The 20642-nt window shown below is 33.7% G+C and overlaps 1 long non-coding RNA gene across 1 annotated transcript; it reads right to left on the bottom strand.

Moving 5' to 3' along the window:
• Positions 1-15940: 15940 nt before the first annotated feature.
• LOC147410712 (uncharacterized) lies at positions 15941-20196 on the bottom strand. Its single transcript, XR_015179114.1, has 3 exons — positions 20115-20196; positions 16153-16225; positions 15941-16026 (listed from the first exon to the last, which is right to left on the bottom strand). It is a non-coding gene; the product is annotated as an uncharacterized LOC147410712 (long non-coding RNA).
• Between the last annotated feature and the right edge of the window lie 446 nt (positions 20197-20642).

The following is a 20642-nucleotide window of genomic DNA, read 5'->3' as shown; positions in this document are numbered from 1 at the left end:
CAAGGTTTGTCTGAAAGATGAATTTCTACTACCCAACATGGATATCATGATTGATAATAGTTCCCAATACCAAATGTTGAACTTCATGGATGAGTATAGAGGATACAATCAAATCAATATGGCACCAGAGGACATCTCAAAGACTTCATTGATGGGTGTCTATTACTACATGGTGATGGCATTTGGACTGAAGAATATTAAAGCTACTTATCAGAGGGAAATGTGATGAGTGTCTCGAAACACTGAATTATACGCACATTTCCCAGATATTTATCTTTATTTTTGTCTCTATTTCTCCATATTAAGGTAATAATCATGATAAGCCTTGAAATATCATGTTGCATGTTAATTAGGCTTAATTATACATAAATAAATTCATTTACTAGATAAATCTAATTATGTGTGTTTCTTGTGTAGAAAATCAACATTTTGGAATCAAAATCTCAAGGCAAAAGCATTTGGGCCCACTTTGGAATGTCCTAATCTTTAACTCATGTTCTCATCTTTTATCTTTTTATGCAAAGAAAAGTGGAGACTACTTTTAAACTCTTCTACACACATTTTTCTCTATAAATAGAGCTTCAATCTCTAGAGAAACTCTCCCTCCCTCTTGATTCTCTCATCCAAGACTCCTTTAATCTAAGACTCTTAGCTTCTTCTCTTATATTTTTGTATTTTTATCTTCTAATTATTTTCATTTTGACTAAATATTCTTGTAAGAAGTAGAAGAAGAAGAATTTGTAAGTTTCTCCATGAAATTAAGAAAATTTCTTTCATCTCTTATCTTCCCTCTTTTGCAATGACATTAGGCTAAGCTCCCCTCCATTGGAGAGTGAAAAAGCCTAGAGCAAGTTCTTATGGTTGTTCCTAATTTTATGTCTTTCTTTTATCTAAAATGCTTATGAGTTCTTTTAAGATTTCTTACACATTTTATTCTTAAGATAGATACTTTATGTTTAGATTAGATCAAGATAAAGTATGTTTGAATTAGATAATTGGTAGTAGGAAGTTCAAGGAATTCTACTTTGTTTATGTTCTCTTATTTGATTTCATTTGCTAAACTTTCCAATCTAAGGAACTAACACCAAACCCTTATGATTGAGTTATAAAAAGGCTAGAGACTAGGAATTGCTCATCAACATGTTATAGGTAGATTCACCTCTAATGGTGCTTTAATTTCATAAGTTTATTTACTTTTAACTTCATTTATTTTTGTTAATTTTCTAGCAACTTTAAATCTTCTTGATAAATTCAAAAACACAAAGAAAAATAGTTTTAATTTCTTTTGGTAAATTCAAATTTTACCCTCTTAACTTAACTCTACTCCCCCTTTCTCTTGGGTTCGATCCCCTACTTGCCCAACAAGTAAGGTAAAAATAAGATTAATATTAACTCCGGTGGGAAGAACAACGATAGTCACATCTCGAAAACTTCATTGATGGGTGTCTATTGCTACATGGGGATGGCATTTGGACTGAAGAATATTAAAGCTACTTATCATAAGGAAAGGACAAATATACTAGAGGACATGACCCATAAGAAAGTTGAAGACTATGTCGATGATTTAGTCATTCATTCAAAAACCTAATATGCACACAATCCCACTTTACGACGTGTTCCGGATCGATATTGCAAAAAATCTCTTAAGATGAATTCGCTAAAGTGTGTTTTGGGGTAACAGCTAGCAAGTTCTTGGGTTTCATGGTTAAGTTTAAAGGTATCAAAGTCAATCTAACAAGTTTGAAAACAATCAACAAAATGTCGAGGCCCAATATAGTGAAGCAAGTCAAAATCTTCATTGGAAAGATCTCATATAGCTAGCGCTTTATTCCCTACTTTTTTGGAAAAACATGACCTATCATGCGCGTACTAAAAATGGATGTTGCGATTCAGGACTTGCATATAGTAGGGGATTCTTTCTTAGTAGTTTCGCAACTTCAAGGATGATGTTGCATGAAAGAGGATCACTTGAAACTTTACGTTCGTAAAGCTCAAAAATTGATGACATCTTTTTGTAATGGAACAGGTGCCACGGAAAAGAAATTACATGCCAACTCTTAAGCCACGATTGCAACAAAGTTCCATATGGTTTCAACAGAAGAGTAGGTTTTCATTCAGATACTCCGTAAATGTAGTAGCACTCAGTTTGAACTAGAAGATCACCAAGAATAGAAAAATAAACTTGTAGTTGTGGTAGAAACTCGAGATGTAGTATGTGGTTTTTTGCCATATATGACTATCTAGACAATGGGACTCTCCTAGGAGATAAAGTTGAAGTAAGGTACACTTGAAAATATGAGTAGTTAACTACGTTATCATCAGGAGACTATTGTACAAAAGAAGCTTCAATAGAGTATTATTCTGTTGTATAACACATACAGAAAGAGTCTCAATAATGCAAGAATTACATGAAGGGAGATGTGAAGAACACCATAGTGGGGATTGTCTTTCATTTCAAGCCTACTATATAGAGAATGTCAAGTGCATGCATGACGGTGTAAAGTCTATCAGATACACTCTGACATATCTCGTCTACACCCCTGTAAACTTCACCCGATGCGCCCATATTGGCCTTTTTCAGATGTGGGGTTTGGATCGAATTGACAAATCTAACCTCTGTCAAGCAAGAATCATGCATGGATCCTTACTACGATGGAATACTTTACTAAATGGGTTGAAGCAATTCCATTAAGAAAATCATCGTTGGAAGCCATTGTAGACTTTATCTTGACCAACATCATCTCACGTTTTGTTTTACCACAAACTCGTGATTAATCACGATTTTCAATTCCAAAGAAAAACAAGAGCTTTTCTAGAGCGATTAAAGATTTTTCATGCTCAAACCACTACCCACAATCTGATGGTAATGGTCAAGCTGAAGCTACAAAAAAGTTATTGAAATGAATACTATGCAAAACTGTGAATGAGAGTCAACGAAATTAGTGCAAGAAGCTAGTCAACGGATTATGGTCCTATCAGATGTCTATCTGAACTATGACAAAGCAAACTCTATTTTCTCTGGTATATGGGGTCGATGCTATTCTACCAAGAGAATTACTACTACCGGCCCCAAGAATAGCACTTGTATATTACATAGTGGGACAGTTGAGTATGAGAACTTACAGGTGGCCAATTTGGATCTATTAGAAGAAAAAAGGTAGATGGCATCTCAAGCACAACACATATACAACATTAACACTGCTCGGTGTTGTGTCAAACATGTCAAAGAAAAGCTATTCAAAGAAGGAGACATGGTCCTCTAGGTCGAGGATTGCATCTGTGCTAACTCTACAAAAGTTAAGTTTGCGCAAAACTTAGAGCCAAATCCCTATGTTGTAGTTAAAGCGTTTAAATTAGGGTATTAAACGACGACAACTCTAGAGCAAGCATGGTAGACTCATCTTCCAACCCCGCCAACTCCACTAGATACATCTCTAAATCTTTTTTCTGCTTTTCAATCAAGTATCTCAATGCCACTAACTCAGACTCCCTTTCAGCCCTTTTCTCTACCACCCAGAAAAAACACAATCAGAATTCTAATAAAACACATGCAATACCACAATCCGGATTAAACCTTGCCATGTCCTGAATCATATCCAGCTTCGCCTCAACCTTAGGTCACGAGAGTTGATGAAGCTTGAAAATCTATTTGTACAGCTTCACAAAATGTGGCAGTGCAAGTCTACAATGTCTCGAAGGCCTAAAAGGATGCCTATTGGAACGACCATCTCTTGAGGAAAGGCGTTGAAGAACCAAAAGATGGTCTTGATAATCTTTCTGAGCTTCATCCTTTCACTAGTCCTCGGGGGTTCGGGAATAAAGGAGGATGTTTTGCCAAGCCAGTATAAACCCTCATCATCTTACAGATCATGGTTGATTAGGTCTACAAAGTCTCAGCATGCTTCACGAAGCGACTCATGGGTCGGATGTTGGGAATCGATGGATTGAAAAACATAATCAATGAATGGTAGTTTGTTGTTCAGCATCGATGAACTTTGCACAAATATACAGGGTACGAATCAGTAAATCAAACAATGAATTGCCCGGCATTCGACTATGAAAAATTTAGTTACCGAAAAGGGTACCACTGACTTTAAAATCTCTGTGAAACATAAAGTAAGAGGTTCTTCCAAGGGTTCTAAGGCAAGTAGCTCTGCTAACTGCGACATGGGTGTTGACTAGTAAAATACAGCTATTGAGAAATGACATAAAAGAATAACAGAATAGGATTACCTTACTATCAATGTCATAATAGGTGTAGCTTGGTACACAACCAACTACCTATTTGCAAGTAGTTCTGGCTACTGTACTCTTTCAGCATCCTTGATATTCATGTGTTGAATTTCTTCTATTAGTTGAGCCATCTCAACTACTTTAGCCAATAAGTCCATTTCTTCAAAACTCTTGGAAGCCTCGGTTGTAATTCATAGGACAACGTTTAGATGGTTGATTAACTCATTTGCGCACAAGTGAAAATCATCCAAGACTGATTATTTTACCCATTTTGCTTGCATAGTTGTTTGTTGCACCTTTTTAAATGAGGTGATAAGAATCCCCCTATCCTAATACTCTTCACACACATGTTCTAAGATCTCAAGGAATTCAAGCTTTTCCGACTGTCTCATTTGGGCATCCTCTTTTTTTCTTGAGGCTCAAGAAGGGCAATAACTATATATATATATATATATATAAATAGTTATTGAAAATGCCATTGACTCGTTGGTGCGGATCCACTTTTATTTTTTTGGGAGTCACCACCTAGTTTTACAGTCTAGGAACCAAACCATGACTCTAAGGATAAAAAGTACTGAATTACGAAAAAAAGTATGGGTACGGGGATCATGTTAAAGGATTGGAAGGTGTTAGATACCAATCCCGTCCAACGAATACCAGTCTCTAATATTCCCAAAAAATTTATATTGCAAAAAAAAACGGCCTAAAAAAATAGAATAAATAATTACCTTCCTACCTGAGTGATTGCGACTGTCGATTCTCTCAAAAACTGACGGAAAGCATTCCTCATGTGAATCTTCCACTTTTTGTCTCTATTGCTAGATCTACTTTCGATCTCTGAGATGATATTTTTTTCTTCTAGATCTGAATATTTTATAGATTTTCAGGGTGTTTTTAGAGTTTCTATGTGTTTTTAGGTTGAAAACTGAGGTTTAGGGATTAGGTATGGACTTGAAACTTCTGATTTAGGACTTTGACAAGTCTTAGGAGAGTTTTTAATCTTATTTTTTTCAAAATTTTCTTGACCTACGAATTTAGGTGGTGGAGAAGAGATTAGGTCTCTTAGAGATAAGGTTAAGTTGTTTCAATTAAGGTTCAATTAGGTTTTATTTAAATTTTAAATTTTAAATTTTGACTTACATAGAATGAGAATTTTTTAAATTTTTGGAGAACCCCCCCTAATGGGGGTTTCTTTATTAAATTGTATTTTTAATTCTTTAGGACCCATGGTGGATGGTTCTTTATTAAATATCATGTCGGCCCAACTTAAGTAATGGGCCACCACTTAAAATTTGACCCGTAAGCTTAATTAATTGATTTTATTTATTTAATAATTTTAATTTGATTTATTAAAATTTCATTTTATGTTAATTAATATTTTAATTATTAGTTTCAGATTTTTATTTTTACGATTTGAAAAATTACCATTATGCCCTCAAAGAAGGCTTTTGAGTTTAAGAGGTTGATTTTCGACGTTTTAGAACGTTTTGGAATCATTTTTTCATAAGGATTTTAATGAGGGTATTAGTTTTTGTCACTTATGAGTTTTCGACGTGAAATGATTGTGGACCCTATGAGGGGTGTTTTCGTAATTTTGTCAAACTTCGTGAAAATTGGTGAAATACTTTATTTGATTTTATTTTCTTATTTTATGTGTTCGAAAATTTTTTCCTAAGCATAATGTAAGCTCTAGGAATGTTTTGATGTTAGGGGTATTTTGGTAATTTTATCATTTTTATGATTTTTCTCGTAAGATTTCTTTTTGTCTGAAAATGATGATTTTTTTTTGTTTTTGGGTCATATTTTTTTAACGTGGCGTGATTTCTAAAGTGTGCTTGTTTGAAATATCTCATCTAACCTTTGGAAACACATCTAGTAACAAATAAAAAATATTAGAATATTCATCCATCATTGGAAATCGTCGCAATCAGATTAATGAGTTGATTAATCAGGTAAGTGTAAAAATGGGTTGTCTACAATGTCCCTCTTTGGCAGAGGGTTGAAGCAAACTATATAGAAAATCTATTTTAGTAGATAGTACGACATCTAAATGCCAAAATTAGTGACAGTTTGTTTTACAGCCTGATTTAATAATTCGTCGGGGCATTAGGATTTTTGAGGGCAAAACTCTTTTTAAACTAAAAGGTTGTCAAGTCCTCGAGCATAAGCTCTCGCTAACGATATCAGATCCTTCAATTTTGAAAAATTCTCCCTAACTAATACAAATGTAATGAATATACACGTGTGTGCAATAATGTAATAATGATTTTAAAAAAGAGCATCTCCATTTTGCGAATTCATGAAAAAAATTAAGTAAGATGACTAAGAAAAGAATAAAATATGGGCAAAACCTAAGAAAATTTTGAATTAAACAAAGACAAAACTCAAGAAAAGTTTGAATGAGGTCTGAGCAAAATCTGAGTAAAAGTTGAATGTCCTACTCTACTTATCGTGGGTGAAAGAGTAATGAACTTATTTTCTTGGAGTCTTACTCTACTTGCTCGGGGTGAAAAAAGAGTAATGAACTTATTTTTTTAGGAGTCCTACTCTATCTACTCGGGGTTAAAGAGTAATAAACTTATTTTTTTACCTACTCGGGGTGAAAGTAATGAACTTATTTTCTGGGAGTCATACTCTACCTACTCGGGGTAAAAGAGTAATGAACTTAATTTCTAGGAGTCATACTCTACCTGCCCTGGGTGAAAGAGTAATTAACATTTTTTTGGCAAAGTTGAATTTTATGAAAGTCAGGTCAACATTTTAACTTTCTTTGAATCTTAGGGGTCTTCAAAAATTGTTATCAATAGGGTAACTTTTTAGTACAAGTTAACCTAATCCTTTGGGGTTGAAATTGATTAAGATTCAGAACAAAAAGCCTCTAGTTTGATAAAGAACATTGTACTGGGGATTGTTTGAAAACGAATGTCCCTAGTGTAAGGGAAGGAACTGCATTCTTTCAAAAAGGAAAGTGCCCATTATTTTGAAGGTTTGAAATCTCTAATTACCACAAACACAATAAAGATTTAACTTTTAATTTTGACTTTTTACATTGAAGGTTTTGAGTTAGGCTCAAGGGAACAAAATAATATTTTTTTTAAATTCATCATTCTTCCTCTTCGGTTTACTTAGGGAAACAAAAATTTTCAAATCAATCATAGACAAGATACTTGTGACTTTTGAGTGTTTTCCTAGTTTAAGATGGGTATTAAGCTTTTTGATTAAGATTTTTCTTCAAAATCGATAAAGTTTGGTTATTCAGACTTCTGATATTTTGATTCGGACCGCCTTTTCAGATTTTAAACTCAACTGAGATTTTCTTTTGGTTGCTCTAACTACTGTCTAGATTGCCTTTTCAGGTTTTCAATCTAGCAAGCATGCTCTAGCTTTTGCCTAGAATGCCTTTTTAGGTTTTCGATCTAGCGAGCTTACAAATATTATTTGTTTCTGCCTTGATTGTTGCAAAGGCAATCTTTTTGGATTTTCAACCTTACGAGCTTGCCTTAATTTTTGCCTAAGTCACCCTTTCGAGTTTTTAACCTAGCAGACTTTTTTTTTTTGCTCTAATTGCTGCCAAGGTCGTCCTTTCGAATTTTCAACCCGACGAGCTTGCCTTAATTTTTGACTAAGTTGTCCTTTCGGGTTTTCAACCTAGCAGATTTTTTTCTTTTTCAATACTGCTTAATCATGCTTTGCTATTTTTCTTGACTTTTTCGCACAGCACTTAGGAGGACTTCCATAGGTAAGCTTACTCGAGTTTAGAAATAAAAGTAGTTTGAGGCTTAAAAATCCGAATGCCCCTAGTGTGGTATTTCTTTAAAAAAAAAAAAATTCTTTGAATTTTCTTCCCCATTTTGAAGATATCATTTTTTTGTTTTGAATTTTCTTCCCCATTTTGACAATATCTTTTTTCTTTAGATTTTTTCTATATCTATTTGTGGTGGATTTTTTTTTGTATGGTCGAGTCTAAAGTAACTTCTCAGGTTGCCTACATATGCCAAATGTTTGGAATCAGACTAAAACGTAGTTCAAATAATTCTCTTCCCTAAGTTGGTTGGGCTGAAAAAGAAAAAAATAATTTTTTTATTTTTTTAAAAAAAGGCTGCAAAAGGCTAAGAAAGAAGATATTAAACTGGGTAACAAGAAAATTGATTTGGCCGAAGATGACCTCCTTAAATGTCCTAATATCGCAAGGTCTCTAGATTATCGAAATGTGTAGCAAACCTAAACATATGTACTTGTTAAATCGAGTGTAAGGTGTAGTGATCCTAAGCATATGCAATTTTCTATGTCGAGTCATAACAAGTAAGGGAGGTGGAAGGACTAGAAATAGGAGAAATCAAGGAAGGTACTCACAAGCCTTCGAGTTCTTTGCGCTCAACATTAGAAATTCACTACAATCGAGGGATGAATTGTCGAATTAGGCATATGCAAAAAATGGGATGTGTACAGATGCCCTTCCTTGGCAGAGGGTGGAAGCAAACTAGATGACCAATCTACTTTAATAGATAGTGCGACATCCGAATACCAAAGCCAGTGACAACTCATTTTGCAACTTAATTCAACAATTTGTTGAGGTATACAGATCAATTTGCAACCTGATTCAGCAATTTGTTGAGGTATCTAGGTCCTTTAGGGTAAGCTGTCCTTGGACTAAAAAATGTCAAATCCTTAAATTTTGAAAATTTTTCCTTGACTAATGCAAATACAATGAGAATGCACATGTATGCAAGAGGGTAATGATGATTTTGAAAAGACGAGACTCTATTCTTTGCATTCATGATGGGGGGATAACGAAAGAAAAAGAAAAATTAAGTAAAATGTCAATAAAACCTAAGTTAAACCTAAGAAATATTAAAATTAAACTGAGCATAATTTGAAAAGAAAAAAAGGTGTGAGCATAATTTGAAAAAGGGTCTGAGCATAATCTGCGCATAATCTAAGAAAGGGTCTATACATAATCTAATAAATGGTCTAAATAAAAGTTGAATGTCCTACTCTACCTACCCTAGGTGAAAGAGTAATGAACTTATTTTTGGGAGTCCTACTCTACCTGCTGGGGGTGAAAGAGTAATGAACTTATTTTTTTGGGAAGACTTACTTTACCTGCTCAGGGTGAAAAAGTAATGAACTTATTTTCTACCTACTCAGGGTGAAATAGTAATGAACTTATTTTCTGTGGAGTCCTATTCTACCTGTTGGGGATAAAAGAGTAATGAACTTATTTTCTGGCCAAAACAAATAGGAGATTAACAACACTTCCGGATTTTTTTTTTAATTTTTTTATTTTTGTTTGAAAAAATGGAGTCTTATGGGTCTCACTCCAACATTTGATTTACTTTGAAGCTTAGGGGTTTTCAAAAATTTCTAATAAGAGGGTAACCTTTAATTCAGGGTTAACCTTATCCTTTGGGGTTGAAATTGATCAAACTTGTGAACAAAATGCCCCTAGTTTGACATGGAGCATTGCACTAGGGATAATTGAACACAGTTCGACAAAAAAATGCCTCTAATATAAAGGGAAAAATTACACACTTATGAAAAGGGAGGTGCTCCCCTTGTTATAAAAGTTTGAAATCTTTGATTACCGCAAGCATAATAAAGGTTTAACTTTTAACTTTGACGTTTTATATTAAAGATTTTGAGTCAGGATCAAAAAAATTAGAACAAAATATTTCTTTTTAAAATTCATCATAGAATTTATTCTTTTTCCCCATTGATTCACTTAGGGAAGTGAAACTCTTCAGATCAATCATAGACGAGATTCTTATATCCACTAAGTTTATATTTAGTTCAAACTGGGTATTAATTGCACGTTGATTAATTGTTTACCCCAAATTCGATACAGCTTGCCCATTTGGACTTTCAATGTTTTGGCTTGGATCGTCTTTTAGATTCTCAACTTAACTGAGATTTTCTCTTAATTACTTTAACTTCTACCTATATCGCCTTTTCAGGTTTTCAATTTAGCGAGCATGCTCTAACTTTTTTCTAAATCGATTTTTCAGATTGTCAATCTTGCGAGCTTAATTCTATTTTTTCTCTAATAGTTGTCAAGGTCGTCCTTTCAAATTTTCAATCTCGTGAGTTTGCCCAAGTTGCCCTTTCGGGTTTTTGACCTAGTAGGATTTTCTTTTTCTCTTTTTTTTTTATGTTCTTTTGAACTTCGGAAGCTACTACCTGATCTTAAATCAAAATTAAGGACCCAAGAATTAAATCAAAATTTTAAAGTAACACTTCAAAAACTTGTCTGAAATAGAATAATAAGGTTTATGGTTCATCAATTTGAAGACTGGAAATTCATCTCACCTTAGCCCACAGCACAACCTTACTTTTAGCTCAATTCAAACGTGTTCACACCTTTCACATCAAGTCAGCACAAAGATAAAAAACGCAATAAGAACAAAAAAAAAATACGAAATAGGAGCACAAGTCATAAATGAGATGAAGATGGGAGAAACTAATAGGATTTTGAGGGAACTTCATTAGGGTTTTGAGAAATAAAGATCAGAAACAAGCTTTGAAATTAAATATTAGAGATGAGTAGGGTTTTGTGAGGATGGGAGAAGCACAACTTTAAAATCGAAGATTTGGATAAATTGAAGATCAAAAATCGATTTAGCTTCAAAGATTTGGAGAAATCAAAGATGAGAGATCGATTTACAATCAAAGATTTGGAGAAATCAAAGCCAATGAGCTTTAGGGTTTGATCCTGATCTCGTTCTCAAGACTCTAATGAAATCAAATGAGGTTTAGGTTTCATTCGGTTCATTCCGAAAGAATGAGACCTACAATTTTTTTCTTCCTGCGATTTTCCAATTTTAAAAGCACTCTTAGAAACGATTTCCAAAGTTAAAACAATTTAATACCATTTTTAAATAGAAACGGCTTAATACCGTTTTAAACCATTGTTCAAATTTCACATTTTTTTTTGTAGTGATAACACAGATTTGAACAATTCTAAACGTCCAGCATATGAAAGAAACTTAGCTTTCCACCCTCAACCTATTTAGAAATACAATTAATCAAAGGTTGACAAAGAGAATGATTCAAACGAGTAAAAAACAAAGGAATCCCCAAATATCTAATAGGTAATGAACCCTTACTAAACCCTAGGAATCCCAAAGCATGTTCTTGATTTTTGCAAGACACACGAAAATACATTTCACTCTTAGCATCATTGACTTGAAACCCAAAAATGTTGTAAGACAAATCTAGGACTTCTCTAATAGAAAGGATAGAAGAACTAATATTCCAAGAGAAGAGTAATATATCATCCGCAGAGATGAGATGTGATACCCCTAAAACTCCAAAAACATTCGGGATGAATAAAGAATGTTTTTCAACTTTGTCCTGAATGAGACACATGAATGCTTCCATAACCAAAGTAATAGGTATGGGGACAAAGCATCTCCTTGATGGAGACCTCATTCACTTTTAAAAAATCCATGGGACGACCCATTGATCAGAACAAAACATCGTGAAGTTAAAAGACACTCCATCGCAAGATTTATTCAAAAAATTGGGCATCCAAGTTGGATTAAAACAAATTTTAAGAATGACCAATCCACACAATCATAAGCTTTTCTCAAATCAATTTTGGCACAAAGAGACTAATGGGAATTCTAGAGATGGAACTTATGGATCATCTCGTGAGCAAGAATAATATTATCTTGAATCTTACGCCCTTTAATAAACGTTGACTAGTTAGGGGAGATTATGGAGGGCAGGCACATAGCTAACTGATATGCAAGAATTTTGGATATGATCTTATAAAGGAATTTGCAAAGGGCTATAGGTCTGAATTTATCTAGTCTCTTGGCATTCTCCTCTTTAGGAATTAAGCAAAGCATGGTGACATTAATTTCTTTCAATAATTTACCATGACGAAAAAAAAACTTGTACGGCCTCACATATATTAGAGCCCACTATGTCCAAGTCAGTAGTAAAGAATTCCATACCAAACCCATCCAAACCCGGAGCTTTGTTCCTCGGAGAGTTAAAAATAACAAATTTAATCTCCTCCTGATCAATAGGATTCGATAAAATATGAACATACTCCTCAGAAAATTTAGACTTGAAAGGTATTGACATACTTACAGTGTGGCCAGGATCTTTAAACATATCTTCTTAAAATTGAGATGCCCAGGATCCAATACTAATTCAATCTGTTAGGGTAGTTCCTTGATCCATTTCCAACTCCATAATCCCATTTTTAGCAACATTCGAAGCAACAAAGCTATAAAAAAAATCTGGAATTTTTGTTCCCTTCTTGAAGCAGATGACAACTTTTTCTCATTGAAATATTTCTTACAGATGAGAGCTTTGTTTGTGCAACTATAAGAAAGATTTTAACTAGAAAAAAAATCTTTGAGAATGATTTTCGAAAATCAGATATAATCCAGATGGATTATTGATTTTCAAATCCGTATTCTGAAATTATTCAAATATGAAAAGTTATTCGAATCTAAATCCAAAATTTTCGGATAATATATGTGGACAAATGATATTCTATTAGTTTCTCTTATTGAGATTACAAGAGCTCTAAAAGGCTTTATATGGTCATAGTAGAGAATACTAAACAGAAATTAAATCAAGATGATCTTATCAAATCAAATCTTTCTGAAGATAAGATTTATCCTAATCTCCATAGGAATGTGATTCGGTGTGTCGCAATACACTTTATTACATTGCTTCACATCAATACTCTAACACCCTCCTCCAAACTAATGGTGATCAAGGATAAATTTTTGTTGAAAAATCAATAACTTCAAAGAGATGGATTGTCAAAGAAGAACCTCCATTACTAATATGAGTTGATGAAATGATGTTGTTGAAATATGCTTAACTTGTTTTGACTACCTGTCCAAGAAAAAAGGATGTATCCAAATCCAAATGGGCAAAAGATGAGGAGCTAACCAGTCAACCCAAATGAGTCTCGATTGGGTCATGATCAGTTTATGCAAGATTGAAACCTGTTGGATTTTAATCTGAAAATGTGGCCTCTAACGGACCTTAAAAATGAGCTCAATGTGGCTTCATGGGCTCGATCATTGGCAATGACTTCTATTGGGCCTTAAAATTGAAAATGAGTCTCTATAGACTATAATGAGAATGATCATAAAAGATTCAGGGGATCTTTTGCATTAGGGGAGCTTTGGGCAATTTCAAACTCTTAAGCATTTTTTTTAAGCACAAAATGGATCTTGGGCTATCAAATTAGGTTGAAGTAGGCCTTGAAAGATTCTATTTCAGCAAGTTTAATTGTAAACGAAATGGGTTTGGGATCTTACAGAGGCATGCCTTGTGTTTGGAGTCACATGGCTTAAGGAAAAGTCTTAATACCCTATCATCTCCCTTGATTAGTGATTCCAGACACGTCTCTCTTAATCAGCCAAAGGGTACCCAACATGAGAGAAGTCTCCAAGTGTTGATGAAACCAATGCTCTAAAAATACCTAGGTGTTGATGAAATGAAAAGTTTTAGTCTTAACCTTAAGTATTGTAACGTACCCCCACTCTTCAAAGAAGACGCCCTTGTTAGCCCACTTTATGGCAAGCCTTCCCAAACTAATCACAGTGGCCTACTATAGCAGAACCCTTTCATATCTCATACTATGGCAAGTCTCATTTTCTTTACTCTTTTTTTTTTTTTTGTTCAAAACCCTTCTAAATCCCATATTATAGAGGAGTTCCCTTTTCTTTTTCTTTTTCAGAACCCCTTCCATGTCTCATACTTTAGAGGAGCCTTTTTTTTTTTTTTTTTTTCTTTTTTTCCATAATCGCCTCTCCAAGACTCGAACCCTGGACGTGGGGTTGACTCCAATACCCAAACAATTGCTCCAAAAATGCCTAGGTGTTGATGGAATGGAAAGTTTAACTCTTAACCTTGAAGTAACACTCTGAATCCATTCAGGAACATCAGACAACATGGAATTGGATTCGTTTGAGAATTATAGATTTACTCCATGAATTTAGTTCGGAATGATCTCAACCTTCAGCAGCAGTGCCTAATGAAAACTCAAGCAGATATGCAGAGATGTTGAGATTTGCTAAAAGAAAAACCAATATGAACTAGATGCAGTCTAAACAGGCTGCCATAATTCCAATCTTCACATGACCCTTTTTTTATTGACTGGTGACTGTTGTTGATGATGAAGCAACCATGAGAACAACTACGTGTTGGTTGGTTGACTATTATCGTTCATAGTGGTAAATGATGATCAGAATTTGTGCATCCAAAGTGGTTGATGAAATACGAGGAGAGGTGCAGTCGATGATCATGTCTGGCAAATAAACGTTCCAAGCGTGATCATTAAAGTATTATCTACGACTTAAATGATGATAATGGGTGCAACAACAACCTAGCAAGATGAAGTTCATGAATTATCTTTATATGGCACAATGTTGTCTAATGGATGACAAACCAGAAGGTGTTTGATGAAATGCCTCTAGAAATAATAAAAGAGTGGATGTCCACCAGCAGTGTTGCTGTTGCTACCACCGAGGGAAAGTGGGCTAAAAAATCTGCCTCTCAACTGAGACTAAGCTCTGATACCATGAAGAGAAATTATGTCATATCAATTTCTCTGATTGAGATTGCAAGAGACCTACAAGATTTTATATAGACAACAGAAAACCTATACAGAAATTAAATCTAGATGATCTTATCAAATCACATCTTTCCAAAGATAGCCTATCCTAATCTCCATGAGAATGTAATTCAATGTCACAAAAACGCCTTATTACACTGTTTCACATGACTACTCACAATCTGATTATTCAAATAGAAATTCAGATTTGGACCATCCATTGATAACCTTACAATTAAGGGGGAGAGGAAGACAATAAATTTGATGGGGTAATATTAAAATAGGGTAGTAATGGAAACTTAATTAAGCTGGAGGAGTATTACTAAGAGCAAATACAATAAAGTTGCAGGGTACTTAAAAAAGTAACAAGAGGAAAGGAAATAAAATTAAAGACTCTTCCCGAAATTCATAACTGGGATTAAACTCCAACCCCTCTTTATAGGATTGAAAAAGGGCCTCTTTATTGGGTGAAAAAAGAAGTGCATTGTATTTTATTATATATATATATACACAAATTTGTGAAAAAAAAATTGATTGTTTAACTCGAAACATACTCGCATCACATTTTACCATTCCCCATCTTTTGGCCAAAATTTTAAACTGTTAAATATGTATTACAAATTGTACTTGCATTAATTCCATAATGAATTTTTTTTTCTGTTAATTACTAACAATAACTGAAGTTTAGTGACAGATCAGCCCAGCAAGTGTAGACCATCCTACAAAAAGAAATACACTCTGGAGTGCAAAGATCCTACTGGGCTGAAGCCATAGCACAGTACAACAAACAATTGTTACCAAAACTATGAGAACTGCTCATTTCTTTGAGATATCCAAGTCTACCTTACATTCTAACACACAACATATAATTACACAACCAATATTTTACTGTCAAAAGAGAGGATCAACACTAATATTCAACAAAACCATTTATAGTCCAGGCAAAGGAAACTGGGTGGTCAGAGCTTCAACTCTCCTCTGTAGATCTACAACGCGATCCTTCAGAGAGAACTCCGGAGATCCTATAAACTTCATGAAGTCCTGAAGCTTTGAACCTTTAACAAATCGTTTTGCTTCGAGGGTAATCTGCACTCCCTCATGAATGAAGTCTGCAGTAGCCTTGAATTCCTTCTCGGTAAATCCCCTAGTAGTCATAGTGGGTGTTCCAATGCGAATGCCCCCTGGGACTAGTGCACTCTTGTCGCCTTTGTTGATACAAAATTATTAAATATAAGATAAATGGAGAGATGTAATAATGAAAAGATCACAAGGGAATACGCTTACCAGGTACTGCCTAGCAAGAAGAAGAAGAAAAAAAAGAATATACTAACCAGGAACAGAATTCTTGTTGAGACTGATGGAAGCCATGTCCAGAATTTTCTCAGCTCGAGCACCATCAATTCCCTTTCATAGGTTAAAAAAATAGCAATGGATATCAACAAAATCAATGACACAAGAAAAATATCGAGATCAGTCGAATCATCATAGTTTTAACCTATTTTACCTTGTTCGGTGGTTCACTCAGTTCGAATTCAGGTTCACAGTTTGAGGTTCTCCATTATTGAACAAACAACGTTCGGGAAGGTAGTTCGTAGAGGATACTTAACTCATTTATGTTAATCTCATAGAAGATTCGGGTCAAGGGGGCATATCATTAGTTTGAAAACAAATGGGTAACTTTAAAATTGACCAAATTTCGGATTGAATAATGCTGAAGTGACCTCAAGATGGACCTCACATTGCACACCTTCACATGAAAGTTTATGGGAACCATATATGCTTTCCTCGAGATTTGAGTGAAAATGCATATATGGTTCCTATCCATTTTCACGTCAGGGTGTAAAATGTGAGGTCTAAGCTTGAGGCCACTCCAGCACGACTCTTTCATTTTTTTTTAATAAGTAGCGGGTTAGCTATTTTTGAAGAACCCATTTGAGCCGAGCCTCGAATTGGTTTGGTTTGTACCGGTTCGCCGTACAGCACTACATTTGTGAACCCGATAACACAGGTTTTAACTATAACTCCCTCTCTCCTTATAAAAACTTGCTAGCGCACCTAGATTTCAAACTATAGTAGAGTGAAAATTATAACCGAAAGAATTATTGATGTGGGACGGTAAGGGAAGAAGAGGAAAACAAATGTTAAGGAATTTGATTTAAGATTGGGTTAAGAATTTGAGTAGGATAGGGTAATTTAATTATTACTTTTTCCAAGTATGACCACAATCCCAAATAAAATGGTTAATGGTTTGTAGGGTAAGGAAAGGATTAAGCGCCAAAGATTTTGAAAAGAGATAAATGAAATAAGGATTGAAGAAAATGGAAAAAGAGTAAGGGTAGAATAAAATGAGATTCAAGTTTCAAGAATAAAGAATCAAGAAAGATAAGAGAAAATAATAAAAAGAAAAAAAGAGATGAGATATAATAATAAAACCTTGGAATCACACCAAAAGATTTCTTGGAATCATACTAAGAATGGTGGAGAACTCACTTCACTCCATGAAAGAAAATCATTCTTTATTCATCAAAATCTTCATTTTTTTTTAAAAGAAAACCCTAATACAATCTATATATAAAGAAAATAAAGTAAAGAATCCTAATCAAACTAAAATACTATATAAATAACCTAATTTCGTAACTTTCTCTCTAAATTTTCCAACCCTAATAAAAAACAAAAGACAAACTAAAGTTACTAAATAGCCCTAAATATTGTATTAAGACCATGTGCCAATAAAACATTAAAATAAGTCCAAAAACATAAAATTAAAGCTCTAAAATCGAAAATTAATTAAATAACTAATCTAAAATAATCTCGAATGATAAAACAATAAATCTAGACTCAAATAAGTGAAAACCTAAATAGTTACAAAATTTTCATCTGAACCCTTGACTGTTGATTTGATTTACATTCTGCATTATTCTTTTCTAATTAGAGAAAACTCGTCCTCAAATTTTAAAGTGCTTGAGAATGATCATGACAATTTTTGGCTTATCCCTTTTGACGAAGATTCGTCATCATGTCTCAATCTTGTATTGAATTATTAACTTCAAGCTGCAATCTTCTATCTTGGCAAAGTCTTCATTGTACCCGTCTGAGATGATTAAGTCAATCTGAGGTACTAATGGAACAAGTGCAACATGAACAAAAATTGTAGATGTCTTTAAAAGATTTTTCGTAGACTTTTTTGACGTATTTTTCACTTCATGATTTTGTTCCCACATTAATTCTCGAGTTGTAGGCACACCATCTTCTAAAGCTGATGTTTGATTTTGTTTTTTCTTCAATCTGCTCTTGGACTGATGATACCACAGGAGTTGATTTCCATGAACATATTGAGTAGATATTGTTTATCTGAAGTAACACATAAAATATTTCATTCCACATCAAGCGTAACTTGTACATGTGAAATCCAATCTCAACCCAACACAATATGACAATCTTTAAAAAAAACCACCTTGTACTCAACACCATGAATCAACCTTCCTTGATGGAACTGAACAACGAAACCATAATCACAATATCCACAATAAGTCTTATCTTCAACATTCTGCAAAATCTTCTCAGAAAAATTGGTGGAAAAATCAAAAGTTTCTCATATTTAACACTGCACAATACCCTGAATGACTTTCTAAAGAGTAAAACAAATCTGATTTAGAGTTCCAAAACCATCTCTATCTATTCCAAGTTTAGATCTAATACCAAATCTAATGTAGAATGAAAAGGAAAGAGGAGGAAAACAAAGGTTAAGAATTTGATCTAGGATTGGGTTAAGGATTTTGGTAGGATAAGGTAATTTAATTATGACCTTTTACAAATATAACGACAATCCCAATGAAAATGGTTAAGGGTTTGTAAGGTAAGGAAATGATTAAAGGTTAAAAAATTGAAAAAGATATTAATAAAATAAGGATTAAAGAAAATGAGAAAAGATTAAGGGTGGAATAAAAAGAGTTTCAAGAATCAAAAATCAAGACCAAGAATTCAAGAATCAAGAAAGTTAAGAGAAAATAATAAGAAGAAGAAACTAAAGATAAGAAAAAAAAAATGATATAAAGATAGAACCTTAGAATCACACCAAGAACGATGAAGAATTCACTTCACTCCATGAAAGAAACTCAATTCTTTATTCATCGAACTCTTTGTTATTTTTTTTAAAGCCCTAATACAATCTATATATAAAGAAAATAAAGCGAAGAATCCTAATCAAACTAAAATACCAAATAAGTAACCTAATTTCGTAACTTTCTCTCTCCTAATTTTCCAATCCTAATAAACTTAAACAAATGACAAAGTAAGGTTACTAAACTACCTTAAATATTATATTAAGACCATGTGCCAATAAAACATTAAAATAAGCCCGAAAAACATAAAATTAAAGTCCTTAAATCGAAAATTAAATAAATAACTAGTCTAAAATAATCTCAAATGATAAAACGATAAATCTAGACCCAAATAAATGAAAACCTAAATAGTTAAAAAAAAAATCATCTAAACCCTTAATCGTTAATTTGATTTGCATTCTATGTCAATTATTCTAACTACATAGTCATTTTGACCAATTTGGGCATGAGCAAATTGGACCCAAACTCATATGCAGAATTGAAGAAAGGAAAAAGAGTCATATAACAACCCCAATTTTTTTTTATAAGCCTTCGATGATGATGATGATTATGTGGGTCACAACAAGGACTCTTTTGTGAAGTGGGATGATATAACTCGACTATGGCTGGATTGGATCATTCTCAAGATAACATATTGTTATTAATCTCATTTAATATGAGAGCTGCTATTGGCATCACAACTTTTACTTATTACACCTCAATTAAAAATAAAGAAAATAAGTGAATGGCTGAAAATAAGTAAAAGTTTGGGTGCTAGTAGAAGCTCTCATTTTCTTTGCAAGATTTCTATTTTTTGGGTTTAAGATTTTATGTGAGCCTAATCATAATTATTACAACAATTGAAGTTATTTGAACGTGATACAATGTTTTGTATTGTTGAGATTATAATTTGAACCTAACCTCGCTAATCTTTTATGCGTTTTAATCTTTAATTGGGGGGTGATAAATAATTTAAGAAATTGGGGTGTAATAAGTAAATGTTGGGGTACTAGTAGTAGCTCTCTTTAACTTTTAGGGTATCCAATTAGTGAAGAAGCCCATGAAAAATTATGGAGTGTTAGAACTATGGAACAAATGCTTAGTCTAAGCAACTGAAGTCGAAAGATCAGTTTACTGCTAGTAGAATATAGAAGAAAATTTGACCCTTTATGTCAAGTGCGGAAGTAACTCACCAAAGGCCTTAGATCCACCAAAACAAGGTGATTATTACTCCCACCAGAAACAAGTTTGTACCCCAATTCGATCAATCGTGCCAAGCCTTAAACTCTGTGGACTGAGCATGCTTTAAACAAACTGCCAGCCCCCCTATTGTATGGTTATGAGGACCTCCCTGTATAGAAAACCCGTTGCTTTTTATTTTCATTTTCCCTTTAGAGATTCACTAACAAATAAAGAAACTGAACATGAAATCCACATAAGTAGAATTTAATTCCAATGTAAGACTGTCGAAGAAAAGAGAATGCTTGAACTAACTTGTAAACCTGGGAAAACAGCATTGTTAATAGAAGATTCCAAATCCACCCCCAGAATAGGATCCTTCTTGAAGAAGATCATGCCACCTCTTGGACCTCCTAAAGACTGGAAAACAGCAAAGCCTTGATTTATCAGTCTTTATATGAAAGTATGGAAAAGCAAAGATAAGGAAAATAAAAGATTGTCCACAAAAAAAAAAAATTATAAGTACAAGCTTTAAAAACCAT

The sequence above is a fragment of the Akebia trifoliata genome, chromosome 1 (genome assembly GCF_017979445.1).
Source record: "Akebia trifoliata isolate Shusen 1 chromosome 1, ASM1797944v1, whole genome shotgun sequence".
Classification (NCBI taxonomy): domain Eukaryota; kingdom Viridiplantae; phylum Streptophyta; class Magnoliopsida; order Ranunculales; family Lardizabalaceae; genus Akebia; species Akebia trifoliata.
The sequence above is the reverse complement of the archived record's forward strand: the minus strand, read 5'-3'. Positions and strand labels throughout refer to the sequence as shown.